A 6107-nucleotide genomic window follows, 5' to 3' on the forward strand; every position below is an offset into this window, starting at 1 on the left:
GTAACAGCTTTTTGCAGGATGCATTTGATATGTTGATACCTTAATAATTGTTTTAAAGATGGCTTTTATTATTAATATCTTAGATAATTGTTTTGAATTGCTGTGCCCTGGATAGGCCACACCTCATACAATCTATTAAGTCCTCCACCCCAGTTTCTATGCACAGTCCCAATCTACAGGTTTCCTTCAGCAAATTGCAACATGCTACAACTGCCTTTTCTCCAAACTCTATTCTGTTAACTGGCAGCTGCTAACGAGATGGGCATCTGGTCTAGGGATATCCAATATACAGACTCACAGACGAAGAGGTGAAGGGGTGAATGCTTTATCCAAGGAATGACTCAGAACTAACCTTCTCTTTCAGGATTTGACTTGCCATGTGAGAAAAGTCAGCTCAGTGGAGGAAGGAGCAAAAGTAGAGAGAAGTAGAGAATCTTCATAAAAAGATTCATCAGACAACGTGACTAGATTGTTATGAGAAGGAAGCACAATTAGCTCTTGCCTCTTTAGAGCCCTGGAGCCTGAACCACACTCAGGTGTGGTGATCTGGTTACTGTGAAGCTAGGTCGACTATGGTTTCTGTTCTCTGATGGTCCCTGGGTTCTTTTGAAACCTTGTCATGCATTGTCTTTAGTTCTATGTTTCCTCCTAAAAACAAACAATTGCATGTTACTTGAAGGAATTGAGCAAGACAGTGTTTGTTTTTTCCTAAAAGAACCCAACACGGGATCTTTGCTTTTTTTTATCACATTAAGTCACATAGGAATGATAATAACAACTGGCGACTACTACATGTACCTCACATGCCAGGGGCGATGCGAAATTCAAATGCATGGCCTTGCTTAGTCCTCTCGGTCTTTTCAAATGGGTTTTCTTAACTTTCATTAATAGATGAAGCAACTGAGGCACAAAGAAGTTCAGTAATTGGTCCAAGGTCACATACCTAGTTAATGGCAAAACTGAGATTTGAGCTCTGGTCTATGTGATTCCATTATCTACATTGCTTGTTACCTTACTCTGTCAATCCTTCTTTATATGGTTCTGAGGACCTCCATGATTTCCTGACATACAACTTTGTGGTCCCGTTAAAATCAATTTTATTTTATTCACTGTTTTTTTTTTTCTTTTGAGGGGTGCTGTTGTTACTTCCACCAAGATTATCTTCTGACCTTATCTAATTAAATCTTAAAATTCCTTGAGGATTCCACCTCAAACCTCTTTAAAGTTTTCTATATCCATGCTGCTTTTTCCATAGCAAGAACACACAATTTTACATTGCTGAATCTCCCATTCCATTGGTCAATACCACGTCACATAAGTACGTCTTTTCTCCCCAGTTAGGTTAATTTGATATCTGGAGTCATGTCTTTTCTTCTCTACTTCTATGAGAAATATTTCATGGTAGGTCATGGTAGACTTCACCACATCAAATACTCAATTTGCTGTTTGATTAAAAGAGAGTAAATATATTAAGTAATATGTATAAAATATATTTTGCATTTAGTTTTACATTGAAAGATTTGGGAATGATAAGTAATTTCAGTCAACCTCAATCGAAGTCATTTCTGTCACTTGACAACTAAATGACCGATCCTTTGTGTATCCAGAGAATGTATGTCAGTTTAGTTTTATTTCAAGTCTAGTTAAAAACAAAATGATGATAGTGGACATCTTTGTCTTTGCTACCCGGCAACTATTCTCTCTCCTCTTAGTAATAAATTCACAATTGTATTTTGATGAACAACACCCTCCTTTATTCTCAGTCCCTGTAGTTCAGTGCAGAAATCTTCACTTCTAACTCCTAGCTCACTGGAACTGTATTGCTCCGGTCACTATGATTCAGGAAAGGACAGAGACCCAGTCAAAGGAAATAAAATGCAAGATGACTTTCTGGAATCATTGAAGGGAAGGCATGGCTGTTGTCTCCTGATCTTGTTAGTAATGAGGAAGATGTGAGCCAGAAGCTAGGCGAGGCTACATGAGGAGCCTGAAAACAAACCTGACAGAGAAACCAAGTCCAAATCATACTGAATGCATTCTTGAATCACACTTAACAAGAACCCACTCTAGCCTCTTCAAATACCTGACCCAGTAGAGTTCCTTTTTTAGCTTAAGTTGGTTTGTGTTGAGATTTCTTTCATATATAATCAGAGGAGTTTCAGCTCACCTTTTTTTACCAAATAAGGAAGAGATTGAAATGTTCACTGCCCATTCCTTGCAAAACAAAAAGTAAACTCCACACATTCCACTCATCCTGTACTATGTAGTTAGTATAGTACCATAACCAGCTATTATCTAACTTTAATTATAAAAAAGATGAAGTAAGTTCTGTTAATAGGTAAACTGGGCAAACACCTAACCCTGACTCTGCTCATTGTACATCTTAAAGAATTTCTGTTCTGTTTTATTTAAGTCAAATATAACTTCTACTTTTCCCTGCTCTGTGTGCTTTGTGTTGGTACAGCTAGGTGGTATCTGTCTTAAAGAAGGATGTGAGGGTTAGGAGTCTTGCTAACTCACCTGAAGTGAACAGGGCTATTTGGACGTAGCTCTATACACAAGAAGTGCCCTGCATATTTCTAGACCAGCCTGGTAAGTCAGTCCTCAGGGCAAACAGACCCAAATTGAGCAGTACACATCAATTGACTTTTGAAATAGAAACTTCTTCAATTTCTTTGTCACAAAATAATTGAAAGATTTCTAGCTCATATGTCTGGCTGCTTCATTTGGAAGTAAGTTGATACAGTCCTTCTCACACAGTATTATCGACATGCATTACACCAGAGTATTTATTAGCAGTATTCACTGTAATCACTGTAAATCACCGGGGAGGTCTAGGAATCGCAAGATATTAATGTTTAACTGCACAAGATTACCATGAGTTTTATCTTTCGAAGTATTACGGTTTATAAAGACAGTCCCATAATGTCAGTTTAAATGTCCCTTAAGTCATCATTTTATTATAACTAAATCTTGCTGTTAACTGGGACTTAATTCAGGAAAAAAAAAAGATTGAGAAATACAAGTCTTTGTCTGCTGTGATTATGATGAATACTATATCATTCAGGAAACACTTTAGATTTGGTATTTTTATTGCAAAATCTAGACTATGTGGAGAAAATTGCTTATCTGTTAGACTGTTTTCAGCTACAGGTAAAAGAATACCAAAATTAAAGTGACTTACACAATAAGGATTTATGATCTAACGTAAAAAGAAGTCCAGAGTTGGCAGGCCTTGGGTTTTATCTTCCGACAAAGCAGTGATGGGGTTCTTCCATCTTCTATTTTTGGTGATTTGGCTTTAGTTTTCATGTGTGTCCCCTTGTGGCTACAAAATAACCTCCAGGCAACAGGATATCCTCACACAACATGTTCAAAGGCAGAAAGAGGTCTTTTTTATTGAGGAAGAAAACCTTTCCCAGAAACCCAGAGCAGACTTGCAACAGGTTTCCCTTGACCAGCTCTGGCTTATAAATTCGTAACCAGACTGGAAGTGAGGCCCAGGAAGTAAGAATCTAGGATTCTCAGCATCCACAGTGGGTAGATGGCAAGGAAAACCAGCAGGAGAACCTGCCACGCCTAAGCTGGCAGGCTATTCTGCTGTATGATTACTTTGTAAAGAGGCAGAAATGTTGCTGCAGCAGCTGTTGCAAATGAGAGTATAGTAGAACCCCAAATTCAGTGATTATTGATGGATTTGCCTTTGGGAGGAGTGGAACGGAGCTTTCTACTCAAATCATCTTTTTTTAAGAGTCATCTTTGGCCTTTGGGGTTCTCCCCAGAGAGTGGGTCTATATGTTAAAGAAAACCCTTCCTAGTCAGTGAGGGCAGCGTTTTGCTTTAGAATGGGTGCTGTGCTCTTAAATAAGTGGGCATGCATCCTTTTCATTCGTTGTAAAGGTTTCCCTTTGTGTTCTTGCTGTTGTCAAAGGCCTATGTGTGTTTTATAAGTGGAGCTCTAGGCTGTTGTGTTGTGACGGAAGTCTATCTCATTTAAGAATAGCAAAGTTTCCTAAATTCAAGAGGCTATGAATCTAATTATGTTGTTTGGAATGATTCCTGGACAGGCTTCTCATCCCACTAGTTGTTTTCCTTTTAAGACTGAAAAGGTGAATATTCAAGTAAACACACACACGACAAAACAAACCCAAAATTCTAAAACCTGGCAGACCAATGCCTGTTTAAATTTGATATATAAAATCGAATGATTTCTTTTTCCTTTTATCTTTGTCCGTTGTTGAATGGTCTGCTTCTTTTGAACATTTTATATGCAATTTAATTAACATTTACTGAGTTCCTAACATAGAAAAGCCATCATACTAAGCTCTGTAGGAACACAACTAAAATGTACTTATTTGTAAGGAACTTACCATCTATGAACAAAACAGATCAATATGTAAATGAGTACAATGCAAGGTATCAGCCATTCACTTTTACCTGAAGTTTAAACACCTACTACAGAAATAAGCAGTCAGTTCTCTGCAGGATCCGTGGAGATTTTGTGGAGGACTTGTCTATACATTTGCTTCTTAGGATGGGCAAACAAAGAAGAATAAGACTCTGGTGGTCCAGATTGCGGGATCCAAATAAGAGGAAGGTGCATTTTGGGATTAGGAAATGCTGAGCAGTTGGATTAGTTGGACTATCCAGTCAAGTTGGACGAGAGCAGATGAGGGACCTGAAAAGGTGGACTTGAGCTAGACTGAAAGCCACACAAAGAAGTACAGAAGCAACACTGAGCTGCTCTATTCCTGGCCAAAGCATGAGCTCCTCTATACTTTACAACTTACATGCCTCTCTTTGTAAATCACCGACATTTGTTAGATACTATGTTCTGCTCAACATTCCAGGCACTTCAATTGTACTAACTCATATAATCCTCGCATAAACCCTAGTTATTGCTTATTACTATAAGTTCATTTTATATATCAAGAAATTTAGCACAGGGAAATATATACAAGATCCTGTAGTAGCTCATGGTGAAAAAGAATATGAAAATGAATATATGCATATTCATGTATGACTGAAAAATTGTGCTGTACACCAGAAATAGACACAACATTGTAAACTGACTATAACTAAATGAAAATAAATTAATTAAAAAAAAGATACTTAGGCACAGAAAGGTTAAGCTACTTGCTCAAGGTGACACTCTTAACTACCACCTCTGTGGATGGGAGGAAAAGTACAGCTATTCCTTATTGGTACACATTATTTTCATGTTTCTATTAAAATAAAAAGGTTATACATCAAAGTAAGTATATCATTTTTGAATTTGATGACTTACTGTAGCAAATGCACAATATGAACTTCAATTCCTGTAATTCTTTGTACAGGAAGCTATCTCATAGAAAAGTAAAAAAAAAAAACATAATGCATTAATAATCATAAATCTTTCATTTGGAAGAAAAATTAGAAGCCATTTAAGGTATTACAACATTTACAATATTTATTATTTAAAACAAAAGGAAAAAGTTTTATAACATTTATTTAGTAGATCCGTGGAACATTGGAATTGAAAAGGATTGTAATCATCAGCTAGGCTAGTTTCAAATTGGCTGCTCTCAGAGGTGATTTATTTGGCCTCCACAGTGATGTATGTTTTAATTGAATAGCTTGCCAATTTCAAAAAAAAAAATAAAAAATAAAATAGGACATTTAATTTAAAGATATCCATTTCCAGGATCTCATAAAAAAAAAAGAAAGAATATTGGGCAATAGTGAACCCACATTTGTATGGTAATAATCAACTAGAGCTGAGTAGAGGCTGGTTAGTTCCAGTGGGTCCTATAATGCCTGGTTAGTTACAGACATATGAAATTGCCTATAGAGACCACCATATTTAACCTCAAATATAGCAATTTAAAATTGAGCAACTGAGTAAATAGAACTCCTTTTATTTCATTTTTTGCCTGGAGCCCCTCAGCAAGGAATAACATGATAGATGTCAGATATTCCAAAGTGTCACATGCTATGCCTTTTAACCAGGGTGTGTTGAGATGGTTAAATAGATTCTGTTGTCTTAGTGATCACTCAGCTCCAACCACAAATGCGTAGATGTAGAAAATGAGTGAGGGAGATTTTCCTTAGAGAGACGATGGGCCAGC

This window comes from Camelus dromedarius, chromosome 2 (assembly GCF_036321535.1).
Source record: "Camelus dromedarius isolate mCamDro1 chromosome 2, mCamDro1.pat, whole genome shotgun sequence".
NCBI lineage: Eukaryota > Metazoa > Chordata > Mammalia > Artiodactyla > Camelidae > Camelus > Camelus dromedarius.